This window comes from Leucoraja erinacea, chromosome 5 (genome assembly GCF_028641065.1).
Source record: "Leucoraja erinacea ecotype New England chromosome 5, Leri_hhj_1, whole genome shotgun sequence".
In the NCBI taxonomy this organism is placed as follows: domain Eukaryota; kingdom Metazoa; phylum Chordata; class Chondrichthyes; order Rajiformes; family Rajidae; genus Leucoraja; species Leucoraja erinaceus.
In genome coordinates, this window is record NC_073381.1 from 41,749,729 (window position 1) to 41,775,675 (window position 25,947).

A 25,947-nucleotide genomic window follows, 5' to 3' on the forward strand; every position below is an offset into this window, starting at 1 on the left:
CAGAACCTAAATGGAATGTCCATCCTATTTCTCTATCCACAGATGCTGCTGGACTTGAGTGTTCCAGCATTTGATGTTTTTGTTTCAGAATTCTGGCATCTGCAGTTGGTAGATTTATCCTGAGTTGTTTTGGCATCAGGAAACATAATCCAGGGTATAAATGTATGTTGTTTTCACTGTGTAAAATTCCACTCCCCCTGCACGTGTGCCTTTGAGGCTGGAGGGGCAGCCTTGACAACATTGAAGACAGGAGAGAATAATGCCAGCTGGATGAGAGGAACCATGTACTGTGCAGGCCATCAAAAAGACAGAAGCCATTGACCCTACTTAAATGTTTAAAGAGTTTGTGCTTCAGCAAGGAGATTTTCATAGAGTTGCCAAAGCTGAAGCCCCAAAACAATCATTATCATCACCATTGCCAAGACCTTTCACACTTAAATCCTGGTTTTGGCCTAAGCTTCAACAAATGACCATACCGACATCTCACAGTACTTGTGCTGCATTGCAAACAGGGATGAAACTGGACCTATACAAACACATCACCTTTTGTATGGGCAAAGAAATAAGAAAAATAGGTTTCACTCCAAACAATTATCCTGCAGGGTAGGGAGAATGAAAATCGTTTCAGATGGAACTAATGATTCATATTGACTAGACATTCCCAATAATCCTCCTCAGCTTTGATCTTACACAAAGTAAAAGGGTCAATAGTGATATTCTGCTTTACCTTTGCAATGTTAACTGAGGCAAATATGATTGACTACAGAAATCCAAAAGTTAAGGAGATGCTACTTTTCTTATTTTTGCGAAACAACACCACTGTGTTGAACTACACGGTGTGAATTTGCTGTCTTTGCATAGTAGATATAACATTTATCACACCATAAAGAATTAATTCCTGTCAATTTCTGTGTAGGCACTCAATTTCTTACTAGCATAGTGGAACAGCTGGTAAAGATGCTGCCTCGTAGCGATAGAGACCTGGGTTCGATTCGAACTTCTGGGGTTGTCTGTGTGGAATTTGCACATCCCCCCTGTGATCATGTGAGTTTCCTCCGACATTCTAAAGACTTGGGGGTTTGTAAGTTAAATGGCCTTTGTAAATTGTCCCCAGAGTATAGGGATTGGATGAGAAAGTGGGATAACGTAGAACAAGTGAATGGGTGATCGGTGGTCAGCGTGGACTCGGAGGGCAGAAGGGCCTGTTTGCATGATATAAATCTAAGTTTAAAAAAAACTTTAAAAAAAAAACAATCATGACTGATTACATGAAAAATTACAAACCTTAACTGAACTGCTGGTTGACACCAAAGATAGACACAAAACGCTGGAGTAACTCAGCACGACAGGCAACATATCTCTAAACGTCACTTGTCCATGTTCTCCAGAGATGCTGTCCAATCCCACTGAAATACTCCAGAATTTTGTGCCTATCTGTTTAAATGCAAACCTTACATTTTGTCATTTTACATTGTTTATAACTACTCTTTCCAAGAGTTTTCTATCTCCTTATTTCCCTTGTGTATTGAATTTGGCTTTGAATTCACCCAGTCAGAGATATATTTTTTCTTAGTTACCGCGGCTAACTTCACAATACTTTCTTCTGCTTGGCCAGGGAGTTTCATAGTTGCAGGTCATGTTCACACATTTCCCAGGTGTCCTGTCTTCCAACCTATAATGTTATCACCCGTCACATTCAGAAGCTTAGCTTGGAACAGATGAATAGAACTAAATGCGCAAAATCAAGCCGAATCAAATGCAGAGGCTAGTCGATTAATTCCCACTACAAACTGATTATTACAGATCGTGAAGAAGTCCCTTATATTGCAGCAATAGTTTGACTTCAACAAACTTTTATTATATTGAATTTTTACTTCCTGTTTATTATATTATTTTCTAGTATGTTACATCACATTTTCTGTAAATCACGGTAAATTTTAACATGAAATCAAAAGTATGCGCAGTCCAACAAAACAACTTTCAAATAGCTGCAAGAATCTCAATGTGTTTGAAAATTCTAATCAAAATCTTAGACAATAGACAATAGACAATAGGTGCAGGAGTAGGCCACTTGGCCCTTCGAGCCAGCACCGCCATCCACTAATCTCCTATGTGGGACCTTATCAAATGGTTTCTGAAAGTCTATCCACTGGCTCTCCCTTGTCCATTTTCCTAGTTACATTTTCAAAATAAATTCCAGAAGATTAGTCAAGCATGATTTCCCCTTCATAAATCCATGCTGACTTGGACCGATCCTGTTACTGCTATCCAAATGTGCGGTTATCTCATCTTTTATAATTAACTCCAGGATCTTCCCCACCACCGATGTCAGGCCAACTGGTCTATAATTCCCCGTTTTCTCTCTCACCCGCCTTTCTTAAAAAGTGGGATAACATTAGCTACCCTCCAATCCACAGTAACTGATACTGAGTCTATAGAACATTGGAAAATTATCACCAATACTTAAAAGTATAAAAGCTGAGGAAACAAAACTAGAATTAGCCACACTGATGACTGGAGAAAATTATGGAAGAGGCTTCAAATTTTAAATTAGTTCAACTTGCCAACTCAAGATTGTTTGATTCATGCAGGGACTTTAATGGAAGAAGATGAGTAACTTTTCAATTTGTCCACATACAATTGCTAAATCCATGAGCTAAAACAGGGGCAGAGTTAAGATAAAGTCAAAGTTTAAAAAAAATGCTGGAACAGGAACTCAAGCCAGATTGCATCAACCCACTTCCTGTTTCAACAGAGCCACTATGAAGACCACACAGCTGATCAATGTTAGGCAGTAGGATAGCAATTTAAACATGATAATGATGTGGCATGCCTATATTTTAGCAGTGGTTCATTTTTAACTTCTGTCAGCAAGGTTTCTCAAGCCTTGGGAAACCCAGAAGGTGACGTGCGACTCACCCACATCCTGCCATGCATTGATCATTCCTGCCCCCTTCAAGTGTGCTCTTGTGTTGCGGGCTTTTCCACCCAACATCAGTTGATGAAAGAATAGGCTGCAGCTAAAAAAAAAACTGATGGAAAGCCTGCTGAGGTTAAAACAGATCCCCTCCACAGAAATTGCTGTGCTGAAATCCAACGTGTTGAAGCCAACCTCATAAAGAGTTAATATCATGAATGTTAACTTTATTTCTCCCTGCATGTTCTGCGGATCTTTTTCACCATGTTCAATGGCGTAATGGTAAACGTCTCTTTCCAATATTACTTTTGGACTGTTCAGAAGGCAAACAACAAGTTTTCTTCAGTCCCCTGCAGCAATACCTCATCTGTGCATTAGGACTCCTCTGGAAGACCAGCTGACATTCCAAATGCACTGAACAATTCTCACGGGAAAATTACAAATTTTATTACTCCAAATCATGCTTCACTTTGTGCCATTGGTTTTTATCATTAGACAATTTTAATACCAAATAGAAAAAAAAACTATTGTTTGAATCACGTAAGGAATTGGTTTAGTAATTACAGCTTAATTTCAGTCTAAAGATAACGCTAAATGAAAACTCAAAATGATTGAGGCTTTCCTGGAATCACTTTTTTGATTAAATTATTATTTTTGCCCTCCACTTTGTTTTGCACTGCACACACCACAAATGTGGGAACTATAACATTTCCGTAACGTAAATTATGCCGAAGCGTTTTAGATGGTTGGAATAAATTAAACATGAAGAAGATCTGATTTGTATTAGATTTGAATTATAGCGTACACAGAGTTATGTTCCCTTCATTTAAGTTGTAATTGCTATTTTTAATGATGCCAATTTGGAAAATACTTCTTCAGCTCTACTACATAATAAAGCAATTTCAACTTATTACATATACATTAGGAGTAATGTAGAGTGCCAAAATCCCAGGGTAAAGACAGAGCTGTATACGTGGTTTAATAGCTACTTTCTTTAACTGGCAAATGTTTGACAAACTTTTTAAATGTTGGTTTTATCACATGTACTTGGTCCATTGAGCTATGTTTTTTTTTTAATAACACTTGGATCTAAATTCTGCAAAAATTTAATTAAATGTGACTTTGAATTTAACATGTCTTTGTAAAAAGTACCAGGGAGGACTGCCAAGAAATAATTTGATAGGAAAAATGGCCAACATTAATCTGGGAAAAGAAGTTGCACAAACAAGTCTAGTAACACAGTTCTGCAAGTCAAAAATGTGAAATTAAATAATTTTGATTGTGATCTCAATTTGGTCGCATTTACTTACACTGCCTCTGCCACTGCACTTAAATTGCAGGTCAATGATGCCAAATCGATCAGGTGTAAATGGGAGCAAAAGGAGAGTTTTTATTTCAGAAATCTCAAACTCAATTCAAAGTGCTTTCTTTCTCCTCTTCCATGTGCAGATGGCCAGCACATTTGGTGCATCATTTTTTAATTAAGTGCCTCAAATCCTAGTTATCTAATCTAAAAAGATTAGTGGAACACAACTGCATTTTTACATAATTGTTACCATATCAGCTGGAACAATCCAGAAAGCCTGGATAATCAATGGTTGCTCGGAAAACTGTGAACTTTTTGATTTTTTTTGTTTAAGACCACAGTTTCGGCTGCAAATGTGTGATGTTATAGTTCAGAACTGCTGCCCAAGTGTTGCATCATTTAGACAGTGTCAGAATGAATGGTTAATATAGTTTTATACTAATCCCATCTGCCTTAGTTTAATGTTCTTATCCTTTTACTTATATATTTGATACATAGAATCTATTGAGAGGGCGAGGTGGTGCCTAAAACAATTTACCCTGTTATTTTCTCTTAATTATAGAACATAGAATAATACAGCACAGGATATAGGCCCTGTGGCGCATAATATCCACGCTGAACATGATGCCAGGCTAAACTAATTTCCTATGCTGTACATGATCTATATCCCTCCTTTCCCTGCATATCTGTGTGCCTATTCTGAAGCCTCTTAAATGCCAATTTTGTAACAATTTTATCTGAGTGATTGTGAGTTATTCTTGGCATTCCAGTTATATATTAACAAGAATGCCATCAACCTAACCATCAAAATAGTTGTAGAAACAAGGAACTGCAGATGCTGGTTTACCAAGGAAAGACACAAAATGCTGGAGTAACACAGCGGGTCAGGCAGTATCTGGAGAAGATGCATCTCAAGAAGGATCCCAGAAGGAAACATCACCTATCCATGTTCTCCAATGTCCTTCCATCATAAATAGTTCCATCCATTGCAACCAATGCATTAAAGAATGTCTTCCGGAATCAGTTTAATATCTAAGTAAGAGTTGTTAATAATAAGAACTATGAAATGATAACAACAAATCTACAGTGAATGGAGATGCTGTTAAGGGAATCTTGGGATTGGTCTAACATCACCTAATTAATCTGCTTTTAAAATACTTGTATGCATGCAGCACCCTTTGTAAAAATGTAAGATTTTGCAGCCGGCATAGGGCCATTCCCCGCTTCACCATTTTGTCAGGGTGAACTTTGGTGGGATCACAAAACTGAAACGCCCTTTAGCCTGACCCTCCTACGATGGTAGTGAAAGGCCTGCAGTGTTGGTGCTCTGTGCCTAAACTGGCAATGATGACTGCAGAAGAGGATGTTACCAAGACTCGAGGGAATGAGCTATAAGAAGAGATCGGGAAAGCAGGCAATTTATTCCTCGGAGTGCAGGAAGCTAAAGGGTGATCTTACAGAGGTGTATAATTGGGAAATTAATTGGGTGAATGCAGAATATTATGCCCAGGGAAGGGGATCAAGAACCAGAGGACACAGGTTTATGGTAAGAGGGAAAAGATTTAATAGGAACCTGAGGGGTAAATTTTTCATACAGAGTGTGGTGGGTATATGGAACAAACTGTAGATAAGGTGGCTGAGGCAGGTACTATAACAGCATTCATGGGGAGAAGGCAGGAACAGAGTACTGATTGTGGATGATCAGCCGTGATCACAGTGAATGGCGGTGCTGGCTCGAAGGTCCGAATAGCCTACTCCTGCACCTATTGTCCATTGTCTATTGAAAGGTTTAGAGCGATATGGGGCAAATGTGAGCTTAGACTGGGCATCTTAGTCGGCATGGATAAGTTGGGCCAGAGGACATGTTTCCATGCTCTAGGACTATGACTAAGAGGTTTATAATATTTTACCTTGAATGCTTTCTGTAACTGCCACCGTTGCCCTGAAGATACCACATTCTTCATCATCAATTAGATTTGTTTTATGGCAGTCTGCTTAAGACTAGATGGATAAAATAATGTTGACCTAGTGCATAAGAATGTAAAGAAAAATTATGGAATGGATTTATTTATATTTTGGGGCTTTTTCTGCCAATGAAATTTGCTGCTGTTTTTACTTTGAATATCACTACTGTTGGCAAAGAAAGTCACTAGATTTATTGCCAGTTAATTTTGTAATTATTTTTCACAAGGGAAACAAAAAAAATTGCAAAAGCTAGCAACAAAAATACTAAGTTGGCATAATTGCATTCATCAAGTATTTATTGGCCTTGTTTATGCAAGACAAAGTGAGAAGCAGTGATGTAGCGGCCAGGAATTTCATGGTTTCACACTGCTAATGCATTCCAGACTAAGATTTACAAAGTGCAGTAGTTGCCAGGAATACCTGCTTGGGCAATAATATGGAGGGTATGACACACAAAACAGGATACATTAAAAACATTTTGGCAGCTAGGGAATACCTTATTCCAACAAGAGCTTCTGCAGTTTCTGATCACTAACAAACAACCAAGACATTGTACGTGGCAACGTTTCTCATGGACAGTGGAAGGATCTAACTGGAGAAACTATGATAGAGCATAGTGAGACCATTATACTACATTTGCTGTGAATTAAGATGATATATTATGTAGCTGGCAATTTTATTGATAACGTTTTGGCCTAACCTCACATCACTTGGTCCGTAAAGGCACAAAGTACTGGTGTGATTCAGAGGGTCAGATAGTATCACTGTAGAACATGGACGGGTGATATTTCGGGTCGGGACCCTTCTTCAGACCCTTAGATCAGACGGAGAATAAAGTTGAGGTCCATTGCAGGTCTAGATGAGTGAGGCCTGGAGTTGGGGTACAGACAGAGCGAGGGCAAGCCAGTGCCAGTCGGTGCATGGCGGAGAGTCTCACTGGGGCTCAAATGATAATAAATTTGTATTGTATTGAGTGCACAAGACAGGGTACGGAAGGAGAACTGTTGTGAGGAACGGTGGATTGAATGGTGGTACCTGAAATCCTGGTTGGGCTCAACTGGAAGGCCTGGAAACGGAGCTGGAAGCCAAGTGGCATAAAATGGCGCACAAGCAAGTACTCAGGAAACGCATGTGGCTGTGGAAGCAAGTCCTGGTCAGAACCTGGTCATAGAGCAGGCGAGCAGCCTGAATCACAGAGGGAGGGAAGTGACAGAGTCCAGCAGAAATCCCATCATAGAGTGGAGGAGAGCTTCTTCAAATTTGGCATACCCTGAGATTTTGCAGTGGAGCAGTAAAATATATATACAAGGAACTGCAGAGGCTGGTTTCCAAAAAAAGACACAAAGCGCTGGATTAACAGATTAGAAAGGAGGACATGGATAGGTGATGTTTCAGGTCAGAAGGAACATTCTTCAGACCTGAAACATCACCTTTCCATGATCCACTGAGTTATTCCAGGACTTTGCATCTTTTTTTGTAAACTAGCACCAGCAGTTCCTTGTATTTCCACTTGGCCAGTCGTTGCACAGTCCTTCAAAACTGCCGAGAACAGTAGATTTCATTTTAGGTTTTTTTAGCTTTTGAGATACAGCATGGAAACAAGCCCATTTGACCCACTGAGTCCGCAATGACCAACAATCCCCGCACAGTAACACTACTCTACACACACTAGGGATAATTTTCATCTATATTACTAAATGTCTGATCTTGACCGCTCATGGCCCTCTGTGCTGCGATTTCCGAGAGACCGCCGCCACCTACAGCCGTCATTTTTGACCACCTCGCTCAGAGCCCATGTCTGCCTTCCTGGACCAGAGGATTTTTCCCATCGATTAAAAATTGGAGAGATATTAATGTTTTTAAAAAATCATCATTTTCTCTGCTGCCCCTGCTGGAGGGAGGGGGAGGGACTATAAAACCAGGAAGTGGTGTACCTCATTCAGTCTCTGCAAGATGGAGGTCACGTCTCTCTGAGCTCTGAATAACACTGAACACATGTCTACTCAACTGTGAGTGCCCTTAATGTGGTTTGAAAATGAAAAGATGGTTGGTTTGAAGTAAAAATGCACTGCCTGCAAATGGTTGTTTGGGGGGTTTGGGTTGAAGTAAAATGCACTCTCTCTCTCTCCCCTCCTCTCTCTCCCCACCTCCCCCCCCCCCCCCTCTCCCCCCCTCCCCCTCTCACCCCTTCCCCTCTCCCCCCCTCTCTCTCTCCCTCCCCCTCTCCCCCCCCCCCCCTCCCCCCCCCCCCCTCCCCCCTCTCTCCCCCTCCCCCCCCCCCTCTCTCCCCCCCTCCTCCCCACCTCTCTCTCTATCCCCTCTTTTTTCCCCCTCCTCCCCCCCTCCATCCCCTTCATCCTCTCCCCCATCCTTCCTCCCCTAAACCCGACAGTTGTGTGCTGACCACCGTTGTGGCCAGACGTGTTTGTAAGAACCTATGAACTAAGAAGTTATTTTCGAAATAAATAAGTTGATAAAACTTAGTTGTCGTTCTTGCGACTGCCAAAATCCCTTCATTCCTTCTTCAGACTCATTACATTTATACCAAGCCAATTAACTTATAAACCTGTATGTCATTGGAATGTGGGAGGAAACCAAAAATCTCAGAGAAAATCCACACAGATCATGGGGATAACGTACAAACTCCGTACAGATAGCACCCGTTGCCAGGATCGAAACCGGGTCTCCGGTACTGTAGAGCAGCAACTCTACCGCTGCACCACTGTAATGCCCTGAAATTCAAGGCACAGAGATAAACATTCACAACTAATTTGAATTAGTCTTTCAAGCAAAAGCAATGATGACATGGAGTTGAGTACAACATTCACAACACAAATGGTTTCAAATATCAGGAAACAAAATGCAAAATTAAGAAAGTGTAACAAAGTTGACCAGCATTTTCCTAATACGTGACATAGTCAGTTAAATGATTTGCAGCACATCTGCCTCCTACCCTTTCCCAAACAGCTTGGCTTTCTTGCAAGGAATTCTTCTTTAATTTTAAAATCTATTTAAACCATGGAATCCTCGAGAAAAACAGTCCATAGTACATTATCTTTCTGGCATTTTGAGAAGATTGGACGAGGAATTAAATGAAGAGAGATTTGGAATGAAGATACATGGAAAATCTTTATTATTAACAGCTTCATAGGAAACAATTGCCACGTTTCTTGAGAAAGAGGACCAACAAAACAGAGCAGTAGGGTGCAGGAACAGACCCTTCAGCCCACAATGTCTCTGCTGAAACATGATGCCAAGCCAAACTTTATCTGCCCGCATTGTCTATATCCCTGCATTACCTTCATATCCATATGCCTATCTAAAAGCCCCTTAAACGCCAGTATCATACCTGCCTACATCATCACCCCTAGCAGTATGTTCCAGGCACCCATCACACTCTGTAATAAAAAACTTGCCCCATGCATGTCATTTAAAGTTTGCTACTCTCATCTTAAGGCTAGGCCCATAAGTATTTGATATTTCTATCCTGGGATAAACGTTCTGACTGCCTATCCTATCTATGCCTCTCATAATTTTATATCCTTCTTTCAGGTCTCAATGCTTCAATGGTACTTCATTGTCACATGTAGCGAGGTGCAGTGAAAAATATTTTTCCATACAGCTCAGTAGATGTATTGCTATACATAAACACAATTTTAGATTAAGTACAAGTGTGCGGGAATAGTACACTGAGCCAATCTACAAGAGTTACTACGTTTTTACGCCATTTTCAAGTGCAAGTTGTTACGTGGCTAGTTCTCAACCTGGCCATAAAGGCCACTGTCCTGGTGGCCATCTCTGGCGTTCAGACAAAACAATCCAAGTTTTCCAACCTTTTCTTGGACGCAAGGTACTGGAGTATCTCAGCGGGTACTGGAGCATCTCACCCCTCCTCTCTTCCGCCCTCCTTCCCCCCCCCCTCCCCCTCCCCCACACCACAATCAGTCTGAAGGAGGGTCCCGGGCTTTCTCTCCAGAGATGCTGCCTGTCCCGCTGAGTTACTCCAGCATTTTACCTTTGATTTAAAACAGCAACTACAGATATTTCCTACACACCTGGCCCAATACGTCACCTATCCATGTTGTCCAAAGATGCTGCCTGACCTGCTTTGTGTCTTTATTTGTAAATCAGCACCTGCAGTTCCTTGTTTATACATTCTCCTTGGAGCTAGTGCCCTCTAATCGAGCCATCATCACACTTTTCCAAACTTTTTCAAAGATATTCTCCAAGGAAAAGAAGACTTTTCCTTTGGAGTTTCCATTATCCTGAAAATGTGCATGCTCTATAAAAGTTAAACTCTAGGTCTTATTATATTCTTATATAATAATTGTGTGAATTTTATCATCTAAACCAAAAATAATTGGTTTTGACGCAATTTTTGTGCTGCTTGATTAAGATTGTGCAATTAAAGTATTCAAATTTTTTTGCTTTGTACTATAAAATATTTGCTTAATTGATCCTTTGAAAGTAAACCTGTTCATCTTTGATCGTATGACCTTCACAGAAAATCAAACATTAAGGCAACGTACATAAGCCCAACTGATTTGGTGCAGATTTTGGCATCATCTTCGCTTCTGTTGCACCATATTTTCCGCTTTCAATTTTGTCTTTGTTCTGTGTTCAGTCATCATCTCCCGTTACCACAAATAGGTTTTTGGATGAAGAAAAAGCTGCATGAACTAAATTCTCCCACTTGTCTGGTGCCAATGTGTTTCGTAATTAAATGAACATTCTTACTGGGGAACATAGTTTGGCAAATATTGCCTGTTTGGAATGGATAAAACATTAAGTTCCTGAGGTAAGATGAGATTGATTGACTTTAATGTCGAGAGAGCATTTGACAAAATATAGCATCAATCCATTCAATGGGCATCAAGATAAAACACTCCAATGGCTGGAGTCAGTCCATAAAAACCAGAAGGTGGCTGTGATTGTCAGATTGTCCAGCTGCTTCACCAATGACCTTCCTTCCATCCTATGATCAGAAATGGAAGCATTTGCTGATGACTGCACAATGTCCAATTACATTCACAAATCCTCAGCAAGCGAAGTACCCCAAGCCTGCTTGCAGCAAAATCTGCATAACATTTTCTGCCTGCTCCTGCCCCACTGAACTCTTTCCAAAATACCTTGATTGTATCCCATTCCACCCACCCCCTATTCCAGTCCCTTCCAGCCTATATCCAAGACACCTCACATGTCCTTCAATTCTTCAATAACTTTCAGTTTCCTTGCTCCCATTGCCTCATCTTTACCATGGATGCCCAGTCATTTTACACCTCCATCCCCCACCAGGAAGCTCTCAATGCCTTCCGGTTCTTCTTTGAACAGAGACCTAATCCATTTCCCCCCTAGTAACACTCTCTTCCGCCTGACAGAAATGGTTCTCACCCACAACAACTTATCTTTTCTCTCCTCTTACTTTCAAATTAAGGGTGTAACCATAGGCACTTGCATGAATCTCAGCTATGCCTGCCTTTTTGATGGTTGCATCGAACAGACCTTATTCCAATGAAACCATCCACCAACTCTTTCTCTGCTACATCAACGACTGCATCGGCGCTACCTCCTGCACCCATGCTTAACTCTACCACTAACTTCCACCCTACCTTCAAATTCACTTGGACTATCTCTGACATCTCTCTCTCCTTTCTTGACAACTCTGTCCCCATCACAGGGGACAGGCCATCAACTGATGTTTACAACAAACCCACCAACTCTAACAGTTAACTGGACAATGGACTATACCTCCTCCCACCCCACCTCTTGCAAAGATGTTAATACCTTTTCTTAACTACTCGGTCTCTGCCGCATCTGTTCTCAAGATGGGGCTTTCCATACTAGAACATCCGGCTGTTCTCTTTATTCAGTAAACAATGTTTACCCTTGCTGTCATAGATGGATCCCTCACCTATGTTTCCACTGTGTCCCGTAGCTCTGCTCTTGCTCCCCCACTCCCCAGGGAAAGGTGGACAAGGATAGAGTTTTCTTTGTCCTAACCTTTCAACCCATGAGACTCCGCAACCAACTTTGACATCTCTGGCATCGCCAACATGATCTCACCATCTTCCCATCACCACTCCTTTCTGCCTGCCACAGAGACAACTTCCACAACTCCTTGGTTCACTCATCCATTCCCACCAAGCCACCCCCTCTACAGGTACTTTCCCCTGCAGCTGCAGGAGATGCAACACCTGTCCCTGTAGCTCCTCACTCACATCCATCTAGAAACCCCAATAGTCCTTCCAGGTGAGACAAAGGTTCATGTGCACCTCATTTAACAATCTACTGCATCCAGTGTTCCCAAGGTCGACTCCTGTACATTAACGAGGCCAAACGTAGACTCAGCAATGTCCAGGATCTCCTGGTTCCTATCTGTTTTAATTCCTCTTACCGTTACTGACCTTTCATTCCTGGGACTCTTCCATTGGCAGAAGGATGCCACATGCAAACTGGAGGAACAACCACTCATGGATGAAACAGATTTGGAGGGAGATGGGCCAAACGCAGGCAGGTAGGATTAGTGCAGCTGGGACATGTTGACTGATGTGGGCAAGTTGGGCCAAAGGGCCTGTTTCCACACTGTGTCACTCTATGACTCTATAATCCGCTTGTGTAGCTTACAACCCAATGATATGAACACTGAATTCTCCAATTTCAGGTAACTACATAATCATCCTCCCCTCCATTCTTCCCCATATCACCACCCCTCTGACCACCTGGACGTGCACCAATTTGTCCCCTCCCTTTCCAACTGCATTTTTTTCTTTAGATACACACATTTGCAACTTTTCAATCCTTCTGTCTTTTCATCTCTGACAACCATCTGCCTTTTAAATAACCCTCCTCCCCTAGATTAGTATGACTGTTAGGGATTAGGGGGAGAAGGCAGGATAATGGGGTTAGGAGGGAGAGATAGATCTGCCATTATTGAATGGCAGAGTAGACTTGATGAGCCGAATGGCCTAATTCTGCTCCTTTCACTTATGAACTTACTTATGAACATGTTGGCCTGTTACCAGCCAGTCCTACCCCTCCTCTCTTCCAGCCATCTTCCCCCCTTCCTCCCTACAATATCTTAAGAACGTTGTTGACCCAAAACATCACCTATCCACGTTCTCCTGAGATGCTGCTTGAGCCACTGAGTTACTCCAGCCCTCTCTGTGTCTTCTCCTGCATAACATTCAAGGCGACAAGCAGTACTCATGCCACACAGAGGCAAAATTATCTGAGCCATCATCATCATCTCCTTTATCACCTCTGAGTTACCCCACCACCAATGTCCTGAGGGTCAACATTGATTGGAAACTAAACAGATATCAAGGGTATTTTCTGCAATTTTTCATGAAGGATTGAGTCTTTCAGTGATGAAATGAATGGGATATTCAGTAGCACTGAACACAAACGCAACGCTTGCACTTAGCATTATCTCTGAAAATTAGGGCTTCAATGAAGAACTCACAAACATGCTGGAAATGTTTAGCAGATTACACAGCATTACAGAGTTTATGTTTCAGGTCTCCATGCAGAAACTTGCTTTCATTTGAAGCTTATGGACGCGACTAAATCAATAACATCATATCAAAGGTAACAACCTGGAGGCTAAGAATGTGACCATTCCTAGTGCTGTTTTCCTCGAGCTTTAAAAGACTCTTTCGTTCTCTACTGCTGAATATTAATCCAACCATTTTGAACATTAAACACTTATGGTATATAAATGAAAACACATAGACTGCAGATGCTGAAATCTAGAGCAAAACACGAAGTGCTGGAGGAATTCAACAGATCAGTTAACATCTGGGGAGGGAATGGGGAAGTGATGTTTCAAGTCAGGACCCTTCAATCTGGTACACAAATGAATTGAGCATATATAAATGGTATTAGTTGATAGAGAGCTTGAATCCATTTCTGTATTAACATTAGAAATCCTTCTGTAGCCTGATAGACTGCCTTCTGAATCTGGGACACTTGTTATTGCACCCACAGATATAGGACAACTGCATATTTGGTGACAGTAGGAATAATCTGCAATTCATGCAGAAGGCATTACGCATACTAAAGGACTCATCACATCCTGCACATCACTTGTTTGCCCTTCTGCCCTCAAGAAAGCATTACAGGTCCATCAAATCACATACCACAAGAATAACAAACAAGTTCTACCCCAAGGCCATCACCCCTCTGAACTCTGTACAGAACACACCCTCGTAGCCAATATTTTGTACTGCCACAACACTATACTGTGAAGTTATTGCACATTCTGACTTGACAACATTTTTCTTGTCGTTTTTATTTCTCGTCGTTATTATTTATCTTATACGTTGGAGATCTACTCGGGCAATGCGCCTGAAATTTTGTTGTATGTATTTACAATGACAATAAAGTTTATTATTATTATTATTATTATTATTATTATTATTATTATTATTATTATTATTATCTCTTTTCTTACTGTCATGAAAACTCAAACCCTTTATTGAAGTCTTCTTATGAAAATCACGAAATATCTTTTTAATTTAAACAAGGATGACCAGAGAAGAATTGTGATGAAGCTGGACTGAGCTGAGTGAAATGTAATTCCAGAGCTGATGCGTGAATTCATAAACAGCCAGAAGTTTGGATTATAGAGTGGGCATCGGATGAAGGTGGAGGAGCAAGTGTAACAACGTGTGAACAAGTTGCTTTGGAATGAAACCAAATCAGAGACTGATGGAAACATCAGTGTTGGAACTGGAATTGATTAGAATAGATTTAGGGTAATTGTCAAGCTTAGCTGTTGAAATATTAGGATGAAGGCAAGAAAAACACAAGAACATTTAGCCCCTTGAACCTGGTCTACCATTTAATCAATTCATAGCCAGTCTTCTACTTCAACATCATTTTCCTACACAAGCCAATAATTAATTGATTATCTTAAGATCGTGAAATTTTTAGTTCATTGTTTGTATGAACTCAATGACTGAGTGTCCATGGTGGAAAATACCCAAGAGGTTATCACCTTCTGCATGAAGAAATGTCTCCTCAATAGCCAATTCTTCATTTGCAAATGTGACCATTGTTTTATACTCCTTACCCAGGGAAACATCTTCCTTGCATCTAACCTGTTGAAACCTGCAAGAACGTTGCAACGTTTAGTGATATCTCCTTTCATTCTGAACTGTGTAGACCTAGGTCACTCAACCTCTCTGGAACTAAGCCATTTCTGGAACCCTTCCAGGGAATCTTTGCTGTACTGCCTCTTTGGCAAATTTATTTTTAATTTGGGTAAGGTAACCAAAATTACCTCGCTAAAATGATCAAACAAATAATGAGTTGGGAGGGCATCCATTCATGACTATGTTAAATATTAGGATAACACAACATAAGAAAATAGGAGGTACACAAAAAAGCAGGAGAAACTCAGCGGGTGCAGCAGCATCTATGGAGCGAAGGAAATAGGCAATGTTTCGGGCCGAAACCCTTCTTCAGATGTAAAACGTTGCCTATTTCCTTCGCTCCATAGATGCTGCTGCACCTGCTGAGTTTCTCCAGCTTTTTTGTGTACCTTCGATTTTCCAGCATCTGCAGTTCCTTCTTAAACACATAAGAAAATAGGAATAGGAGTAGGCCTCCCCTCAATCCTACCAAACCATCCAATGTGATCATGGCTGATCTATTCAGACTGTATCTTATGCATCAGGTCCACATAGACCTCAATTTCCAACCTTTCAAAAGATTACAAAGGCTAATATAATTAGAGCTTTTCTTTAAAGGCAGGTTTGATTCTATCGCGTTAATTTGCAAATAAAAGGGGATAGAATAAATCTTAGATGCAGCATTCTTTCACTGTGTGTATTGAATGCTGAAAAGTGGGTGTGTGCTCTCTGCCTGCTGTGATGTTCCTGTTATAGTGTCATACAGTGGCATAGTCATGTAACAGGGAAACAGGAATTTCAGCCTAACTTGCCAACACTGACCAAGATGCCCCATCTATGCTAGTCCCACCTGCCCGCATTTGGCCCATATCCTTCTAAATCTTTCCTATCCAGGACAAAAGAATAGCTGTCCAAATGTAGTGTAAATGGTATTGCAGTACCTGCCTCAACTAGACCCTGCAAGATCAATAAAAAATCTTGAACGTAACCTATTCCCTTTGCTCCTTCACTTGTGTGTTGTATGCAAGACCAAAGCTCTTTCACATGTCCTCTGCCTTGTAAAGCCATCACTGGCCATTTGTGACCAAATGCAACACTTATCCATTCATCTCTTCCCTTCCCACCAACCACATAGAGTCCTTCTGGGCTTGCAGCTTCCAGCACCATTATAACAAGAGCTGATGCAGGACAAAAGAATAGTGCCTCTTCTTCCATGTGGCAGCCTTCCAGGCTCAATATCAAATTCTACAACTTCTAGTCAATTACCCTTACTGTGTATATCCAAACTGGCCATTTTTGCTGTGTCATCCATATAGAATATTGGCTCAGTTTTTCTTAATGCTTCTTTATGCAGTTATGCTTAATTTTCTCTGGAACACTGAAAGTTACGAAGATACCTGATAGAAGTACATGCGAGGCTTAGATAGGATGGATGGGGGGAATGAGTAAATGAGGAAATGTCAATGATGAGAGGACATTACTTTAGCTGCCAAGCAGGATGGTGGAGGCAGATACGATAGTGGCATTTAAGAGGCTGCACGTGATACATCACGTGCAGGCAGAGGAGATTGGTTTAAATTGGCATCATGTTCAGCACAGGCAATGTGGGCAAAATGGGTCTGTTCCTGCATTGTACTGTTCTCTGTTCTCTCTTTGCCATCACAGTCTGACCAGCTGGCCATGTCCTACAAGAATATATTTGGTTACATTTTACATGGTATTATCACTCTCCTACTGCTTCCACTAACCCTTCGACACTACTGATCCCCACTTGGTCAAATCTGCCCATATCCTATCAGAAATGTTCCCTTTATCCAATACATGTCTCCCCTATCTTTTCTGCAAATTAAAATCAACTCGTTTTTCACTCTTTCCAAATTCTGACAAAGTACCTTTGACCTGAAACATTAATTCTGTTCCTCTTTCCACAGACAGTCCCTGACTGACAGTCCTTACTGAGTGCTTCCAGCATTTTCACTTATTTGATTAAGCTTCACTGGACCAATTGCCTGTAAAGTAAAACTTGATGGATATAAGAAACACACAATTACTTACAAATTAAACAAATATATCCTTTCCAACTGCTCATATAAAAGAATCAGCTCTTCAAATTCAATGGGGTGAAAATAGATTTTAAGATACTGTGAAAACAAAGTGAGCTGTGGCTTATTAGGTCTGACTCTCACATCTCAGTCCAAGGTTACAGTCATATTCAGTGGACGAGTGCTAAAATCTGGATTCCATGTTTCATACGAAGGGATTGCTGTAGGGTTAGAGGTGTTACCTTTTGAGTAAATATTAAACCAAGGCCTTGTCCTTTGCCTCAGCCAGCAGGAAACAATCTCCTATTATTCTGAACATCACTGAGCATATTACCTCCAGTGAGTTGGCCTATATTTATACTTCATTGAACATCACCAGGCTTGTTATTTCCAATGGCTTGACCTATATTTATAACTTATTCATTGTTATTAAAACAGATGTGCCAGTCATTATCACATTGTTTTTTGTGGAACATTTCCATCCACAATTTTGATGTTGCACTTTTTACAGCATTTCAAAAGCACTTTATAAGCTGTTCAGAATTGAATAGGATACGAGGGTGCCAGCGGAGTGGAAAGATATAACACATTGTTTAAACAGTATCTGGTTTTCTCCATTCAATTCTGGATTTGGGTTTACCTGACTTCTTATTTGTTATTACAAACCAACGGAGAAAGTCTCCAACCTAGAATGCTCAAGGGCCTAGGTACAAATTAGTCTGGTTTACTTGTACTCCAGTCTGCACGTCAGAATTGTATTAATTGAGTCAGAATACAATTTACAGGCTTCAAAAGCCCCATTCACAAATGAAAATTCCTGTGTGTGGATAACTATGAACATCTGGGAGTGATCTACCAAGGCTGTACTGACCTCCCTCTTGGTTTATTAGTCAAGCCAAAATACAAAAGAAAAAGTAAAGTTTGGAAAGAGTGATCTGGACCAAAAGATTCTTTCTGACTTTTAGGTCCTTTGCCACTTTAGTTCCAGCAGGCCAAACATTAAGACCCTTCATCGTTGATGCCTCGCTCATGTTTATACAGTTATGCCCAACCAACATTTAATTTGCAAGTTTCCATCTCTCGTATGCTTTTACATCATTGTTACACAGCCTGTGAAATGTATGATCAGACAGTATACATTTACTGGCCTTTAGATTCACTTTAAGACCAACTTTTTGCCCAATCTTTTGCTCTTGATTTATCCTAGTGATTTCTTGTTGCATTTCATATCAATTTCTGTCAATCTTTGCTTCCATTAATTGGTTTAGCATATTTTACCACATGAAAGGAACTATGAGATATAAGTGATATAAGATATAAGAATGATATGACATTTAAGTCTTTAATGTACAATCAAAATCTGTTGAGGTGATAATCATGGAAGCAAAACACTTTAATCTTATTGTGTTGGTAAAATATCGGAAAATGCTATCAGTTCATCACCATACTGCCAGCATTATTAATCAAAGCACGGAGTTCCAAGTTGCCCAATGCCTGCGTGAATCATGAACTCGATGGTCTTGCATTTGCTGCGGTTTTGTAAACTATAGACCTACATGGGGGTCCATTGGCAGAGCATGAACGTGGGAATTAGTCTACTTTCCCCACATATTTATTCATTCAATTGTTCTGTTGAATATTAAAAGTTTTCAAAAATATTTTTGAATGGTTCAGGGATAATGCAAAGCACAGGCTCAGTCAGCTGTCATTTTTTTTTTCAGCAGTTCAATGGGCAGGGCTTGCTTGACATTAGGATATCTCTGCACAGCAAATGGATGCCAGCAGATCTGAAAAAAAAGGTAGGATTGTCCTAACCACATAAGGCAGTGTTGAGCACAAGCTGCAGTTCAACACTGGCAACACGTTCAGGCCCATTAGAACCAGAAGTAATTCTACAAGTTGAATACATTGCTAAATCAGTGTAATACTTTTTTGGCATCCAGTGAATATCTCACATCTGAATCTAAAATATTAAATTGAACAAGGGAGTTTCAATTCCATTCTCTGAATGCCACGGTTGGACCCCACAGGCTTCAAAGTAGGCATTGTAAAATTGACTGATTAATCAATTACATCTGCAATCACCTAAGATGTTGAAGCTAATCACTATTTATTCAGATGCTATTTGGGGTACTTATGAGATTACATCATTTTCCTTACAATCCAAAAAGGTCCCATATCACTTACATCAGTCCACAGTTGAAATCATACATGGTTAATTCATTACATCTTACCTGGCAAAAAGTAAGAAAAGTAAAAATCAGCTGAGCAAATTATAGCTGTTGTGCTGAACACTGAATGAGGATGAGGGGTGATCTTATAAAGGCGTATAAAATCATGAGAGGAATAGAAGAGGTAGGTGCACAGTCTTTTGCCCAGAGTAAGTGAATCGAGGACCAGAGGACATAGGCTTAAGGTGAAGGGGAAAATATTTAATGGCAATCTGAGGGGTAATTTTTTCACACAAATAGGTGGTGGGTGTGTGGAACAAGCTGCCAGAGGAGGTAGTTGAGGCAGGGACTAACCCAACGTTTAAGAAACAGTTAGACAAGTACATGGATAGGATAGGTTTGGAGGGATCTGGACCAAACGCAGGCAGGTGCAACAAATGTAGCTGGGACATGTTAGCCGGTGCGGGCAAGTTGGGCTGAAGGGCCTGTTTCCACGCTGTATCACTCTATGTGTACATAGAGTAGTACAGAGAAGGTTCACCAGACTGATTCCTGGGATGTCAGGACTTTCATATGAAGAAAGACTGGATAGACTCGGTTTGTACTCGCTAGAATTTAGAAGATTGAGGGGGGATCTTATAGAAACTTACAAAATTCTTAAGGGGTTGGATAGGCTAGATGCAGGAAGATTGTTCCCGATGTTGGGGAAGTCCAGAACAAGGGGTCATAGTTTAAGGATAAGGGGGAAATCTTTTAGGACCGAGATGAGGAAAACTTTTTTCACACAGAGAGTGGTGAATCTCTGGAATTCTCTGCCGCAGAAGGTAGTTGAAGCCAGTTCATTGGCTATATTTAAGAGGGAGTTAGATGTGGCCCTTGTGGCTAAAGGGATCAGGGGGTATGGAGAGAAGGCAGGAACAGGATACTGAGTTGGATGATCAGCCATGATCATATTGAATGGCGGTGCAGGCTCGAAGGGGTGAATGGCCTACTCCTGCACCTATTTTCTATGTTTCTATGTTTCTATGTCTGAATGCAATCTACTTCCATCATCATTGAATAGGGTTAGAAATTTAACAGAACTTCTTCAATTAAATTAATTTCATTATTTAAGTTTTAAGTAGTGGGCCAGTGGGTCTGTGGTTGAGAATGAACATTAAAAAAGATAAGATCGAAATGAATGAAACTAACACCAAACCTTTCCTATCCAAAAACCTATCCAGAATGTAGGTCTCACAATAGGTAGCTCAATAGACTTTGTTGAGTGTGAAATGTTACATTTCCATTGTCACTTGAACCTGTGCCAAAATAAATTGGATTATGACTTGGTTTATCTTTACAAGAAACTGTATGACCATAACAGATGGGATTAAATTTAGTTGATAATCATAATTAAAATTTAATAAAATATCCATGTGCCATTCAAATTGAAGATCATGAGGCAGTCACTCCTATCATTGATATATTATGTCATATTAGAACTGCACTTTATAAGTTTTCACCAAAACAATTAATATTGGCAGGCCAATAACCAGGGAACAAAAATGCTTGGCAAGCATCTCTTCTGGAGACAATCATCATTTCTAGTCTTAGTGTGACTCTTAACATAGGGGCTATAAAACAATTGTTTTGGCCACAATGCACACTGTTCTGTGAATGTGTGAAATGTGCAGTAAAGATGAGAAGCAATGCATTTTGGGAGAACGGCGACCAATCTCACAGCAGATGTTTCTTGGGATCCAACAACATGTTACCCTGATTAGTTGATTTTGGCCTCATTCTACCCTTTGCTCCAAACTCTGCTGAAGGTGATTGTAAATCATTTATGCCGCCACTTCTCTGGATGCTTAACAGCTGGACTTGTTATGCACAGGCACCTGGCTTCTGCAGTTTCATTCTAATAACCCCCTACTGCTGTTGGTATTAGGACCATGCTCATCACATTTCCTTATGGGTGATTATTGCTTCTAATAAAGAAAATAGCAGTTAAAAGCATGATTTCCAATTAAGATATTTTTTATATGATTTTCAATGTTTTAACCTTTGATTTTTAGTGGTATGCATCAGTGCATTGTGATGTCTGTCATTGTATTACAATAATGATCAAATCAAAATCAGGTTGTTTCCATTACTTATACACAATTGAGTTATACCAGTGATTGTAGTGGTTGCCTGAAAAAAAGAGGGTTGTTTCAAAAACAGTCTTTATTAAGGGTGTATTGCAGATGCATTTGTTTTCTCTGTCCCTGAAAAAAAAAGAACGAAGCTTGCACAATGCATCCAAATATGTTACTAATATTGATAAATCTAGAGCATTATACAACACATCAAAAGGTCCTTTGATCCAAACGTTCATGCTTGCCAACATCTTAATATATGCAGATTCCATTTGTATGCATTTGGCCTAATTCCCTTTAAACATTCTCCCTTCGCGTAGCTGTCCATTTTTTTTCAACATTGTAATTGTAACCGCTTCTACAACCTCCCCTGGCAGCTCATTCCATATACAGTACCCACCAACCTCTTTGTGAAATATATGCCCTCAGACCTTCTTACATCTTTCCCCACTCAAAATGCTTTCCCCTTTCGACATCTCTAGAGTTCAGAAGAACAAGTCGTGACCTTATTGAAACGTGCACAAATCTGACAGATAGATATAGATATAGACTTAATACTTCCTCTGGCTGTGGTGTCCACACCTGAGGTTATGGTTGAAAAATAAAGAGTTGGCTATTCTGAACAGAGATGAGAACCAATGGCTTCAACCAGAGGGTGGGCTTTCTTTGGAAGTCTCCATTCAAGAGGGCTGCAGAGGTTCAAATGCTGAGTATTTTCTACACAGAGTTGGGTAAATGTAAGACACTTAGAGAACCAAGGGTGATGGCATCGATGAAAGAAGAGGGTATGATGTATGCCAGGAACTCATTGACATGCACAAAGGGGAAAGTGGCCAATTATCGTCTTTTCATCTTTTGTATGTCCGCTATAGATGGAGCTATTGTGTATCCAGAATTAGTGAGTGACAATTTTACAGGCTAGTTTTGCTACTAGAATCCTCTACTTGCACTTGAAAATTTGTCACTGCAATCCTGCACTATAATTTTAAATGAAACTGGACTAAGTGGGACCTATTGGGGGAGGGGAGTGTGGGGGAGGTGGGGTGGGGGGGGGGGTGGGGGAGGGGTGGTGTGGGGGAGGGGTGGTGGGGGGAGGTGGGGTGGGGGAGGTGTGTGTGGGGGTGTTTGGGGAGGGGGTTGTGAGGGGGAGGGGTGTGTGGGGGGGGGGGGGGCGGTGTGGTGGAGGGCGGTGTGGGGGGAGGGGTGTGATGTGGGGGGGGGAGTGTGGGGTAGGGGGGGTGTGGGGGGGAGGGGTTGTGGGGGGAAAGGGGGGGGTGGGGGAGGGGGTGAGGGGAAGGGGGAGGGGGAGTGGGAGGAGGGTTGTGCAGGGGGGGGGGGGGGGGGGTCGCAGCAGACGCTGCCCGCACTCTGCTCACCCCGCACCTTCCGCTTTCGGCCTCACGCAGTAGCTCCCGGTCCCACTCCGGCTTCACTCAGAGGCTTCCGGTTCAAGTCAGCAGCTCCTGGCTCGTCATGCTGGTCGCCGCAGAAGCAGCCCACACGCTGCTCACTCTCCACCCGTTGCTCACTCTCCCCACACTGCTCTCTCCCCGCACGCTGCTCACTCTCCCCACGCTGCTCACACTCCGCTCTCTGCCCGCACGCTGCTCACTCTCCCCACGCTGCTCACTCTCCGCCCGCTGCTCACTCTCTCCCCGCACTGCTCCGCACGCTGCTCCTCACGCTGCTGCTCACTCTCCGCACGCTGCTCACTCTCTCCACACGCTGCTCACTCTCCCCACGCTGCTCACACTCCCACACGCTGCTCACTCTCCGCACGCTGCTCACTCTCCGCATGCTGCTCACTCTCCCCTCCCTGCTCACTCTCCCCTTGCTGCTCACTCTCCGCACGCTGCTCACTCTCCCCCCGCTGCTCACTCTCCCCACGCTGCTCACTCTCCACACGCTGCTCACTCTCCCCACGCTGCTCACTCTCCGCCCGCTGCTCACTCTCCCCACACTGCTCACTCTCCACACGCTGCTCACGCTGCTCACTCTCCACCTGCTGCTCACTCCACACACTCCACACCCGCTGCTCACTCTCTCCACCCGCTGCTCACTCTCCACCCGCTGCTCACTCTCCACACGCTGCTCACTCTCCACCCGCTGCACGCTGCTCACTCTCCGCCCGCTGCTCACTCTCCGCACGCTGCTCACTCTCTCCACACGCTGCTCACTCTCCCCCGCTGCTCACTCTCCGCCGCTGCTCACTCTCCCCACGCTGCTCACTCTCCACACACTGCTCACTCTGCTCACTCTCCACCCGCTGCTCACTCTCCGCCCGCTGCTCACTCTCCCGCCCGCTGCTCACTCTCCGCACGCTGCTCACTCTCCGCCCGCTGCTCACTCTCCGCCCGCTGCTCACTCTCCCCACGCTGCTCACTCTCCACACACTGCTCACTCTCCACCCGCTGCTCACTCTCCGCACGCTGCTCACTCTCCACACACTGCTCTCTGCACGCTGCTCACTCTCCACACGCTGCTCACTCTCCACACGCTGCTCACTCTCCACACACTGCTCTCTGCACGCACGCTGCTCACTCTCCGCACGCTGCTCACTCTCCGCACGCTGCTCACTCTCCACCCGCTGCTCACTCTCCGCAAGCTGCTTAACACATTCCGCTGCTTCAGCTTTTTATTCTCCTCACCGCCGTGATTGATAGTGGGTGCCTGAAGGTTCTTTTAAAAATGACTTTTAAACCTTCATAACTTTTGTACTATTTCACCAATCGGAACAAAACTTATTTGACTTGCAGCAGAGGAGAATGATGAGTAAGGTGGTGAAAAATCGTAGCGCTATGGGGGGATCGGTTTTGAGAAAATTTAAAAACAACGCAAACCGGAAGAGGACAAGATGAGAGTTTTAGTAATAGTATAGAGAAGAGATATAGAGATAGAGATTCTTAACTTGTTTTCAGGAGGACAGAGGCAAATTGTTATTTATTTTTACTCATTTCATTTTAAGATTTTATATATTTCTGAGTATATTAACATACTTCAAATCATTAACATTTTTACTTACTAAATTCCTTTTTATAGTTTTTTAAGCATTTAAAAAAGTTAAAAACAATTAAAACAACCTTTCAGCTGTGGCAAGAGATAAGGCTCCACCCTCAACCTTGCCTCCTTTATTGATTGTCAAGATGTCCAGGAGCAGAGCCTCAGTTATTCAGCACCAAGGCCTCACGACACCTCGGCACTTGCCTCTTCACACCCAACATTAAACATGGACAATTCACAACAGCAGTCCATGAGTTGGATCTCATTCAATCTACCCCATCATTTGAGTACCCCAAACCTTCTTGCCTTTTCACACTTTTTTCCACAGTTGAAAGCTGTTTTGCAATGGAAGGCATAACCAAATGTTAACTGAAGGGAAGCCATACACTTGCTCAAGAATAAAGAAATGTGATTCAAAATTAAAGTAGTAACAAGTGAATTCGAGAGCTACTCAAAATTAAAGAGATTTGGGGCATGACAGAAGAAAAAGCTGTATATTCATGAAATATACTTTACCAAGCTTCAGCAGCAAACGTTTCTGTGAGTTGCACATGTTTTTAATAATTCCTCGATGAGAGTACAGTTGCATGTGATTGTGGTGTGTTGGCTCTTTTACTGTAACCAGAGTGTAGAGTGCACAACAGCTCATCTTTGCAGGGTTCCAGTTTATGAACCATATCAACTACATAATGGATTCTGCCTGACCCGCTGAGTTACTCCAGCACTTGCTCAAGCATTTTACTCAAGGTTACAGCATCCTTAGTTCCTTGAGTTAACATTATGGTATTGCAGTTTTGTTTAAGAGGATATCAGAAAAGCTGTTCATATTGGCTGTATTTTTCCTTTTTACAACACTCATATATTTTCATTATTATATTGACAGATGTGCTGCTGTATGTTACTTACATCTTTGCTGGAGCACATTTGGCTTGAAAGGTGACCCAACATGTTATTTTCCCCCAGAGCCTGCTGACATGGATAATAACTGGAGTTCAGCCTGAGCTACATCACCGATTATGAAAGTTTATGCAGAGCAAGCCATGAGTTATTTCCAGAGTCATCCAATGCTCGACAGAGACAACAGCGGGACTTCTGGGTAAATATAGTAGATTATCTTCCTGTCAAGTCATCGTACAGTTAATAGAGAATCAAAGCCATTGCTTTGCCAGAGGGATGTTTGCTCCTGAAGTGCAAATTGGAAAAAGCTTCTGGTTAAGGCAATGCTTCTGGCTGATCTTTCAGAAACTTCAAAGAAAATATGACACATTTATTTGGCTTACATCCTGCAGTAGGTT